The sequence below is a fragment of the Rattus rattus genome, chromosome 10 (assembly GCF_011064425.1).
Source record: "Rattus rattus isolate New Zealand chromosome 10, Rrattus_CSIRO_v1, whole genome shotgun sequence".
Taxonomy (NCBI): Eukaryota; Metazoa; Chordata; class Mammalia; order Rodentia; family Muridae; genus Rattus; species Rattus rattus.
In genome coordinates, this window is record NC_046163.1 from 13,881,055 (window position 1) to 13,882,245 (window position 1,191).

Sequence of the window (1,191 nt, forward strand, 5' to 3'; positions counted from 1 at the left end):
TCCAGCATGTGCTGCACAAGCTGAGGACCTGAATTTGGATTCTCAGGACCCATGTAAAACCCTGAGAATGACCACCCACATGTGCCTGTCAGCCCAACGCTGTAGAGGATCACTGAGGCTTGCGGGATGCCAGTCCAGCTCCAGGTTCAGTGAGAGACTTTGTTGTCTTCAGGGACTAAGGTAGAAAGTGATATATCAGGACACTCAACATCCTTCTCTGGTTTCTATGGAAGCACACAGACACAGGACACACACACACACACACACACACACACACATACACCACACACACACAGGCAATCAATCAAAAGACACACACACACACACACACACACACACACAACCGCACACACAAAATCAATCAATCAATCAGTCAATCAATCAATCAGTCTTCCACCTATAAAAGGACCGAAAATATGGAGAAGTGCTGACAGAACATGACAAAATCTCAAAAATCACTTTCCCAAAATTTCAAAATTAAATTGAAGTTATTGTTGTTATACATACACATTTTTGGCATGGGTACATGCACACTCACCAGTCTTTCTCTGTGTGTGTGTGTGTGTGTGTGTGTGTGTGTGTGTGTGTGTTTGTATGTGTTGTCTATGTATGTGTTTCTGGGTGTATGTGTTTCTCTCTGTGTGTGTCTCTCTCTCTGTGTATATGTGTGTGTATGTATGTGTTTCTCTGTGTATGTGTGTGTGTTTCTCTGTGTGTATGTGTTTGTGTGTGTATATGTGTGTGAATGTGTGTGTTTCTCTGTGTGTGTATGTGTGTGTCTCTCTGTATGTGTATCTGAGTGTGAGTGTGTATGTGTGTGAGTGTGTGCTTCTCTGTGTGTGTATGTGAGTGTGAGTGTGAGTGTGTATGTGAGTGTGAGTGTGTGTGTGAGTGTGAGTGTGTGTTTTTGTGTGTAGGATCTTTCAATAGCTTGAACTGCCCTGGGAATCTTCCTATCTCTGCTTTCCCAGCAGGGATTACAGCCGCACACAGCCCCATCTTTGTTTTCTGTGGGGTCTGTCTGGGGATTGAACTCAGGTCCTCATGCTTACCAAGTGGCAAGTATCTTACTGACTGAGCCATCTCCCCGGGGCCCGCAATTGGATTGTCAGGCATGGCACTAGGAAACTGTGTTTCAGGTCCGACACTTCCCTTACATTTACAACCCAGAGATCAAAGTCAAGTTTCCTG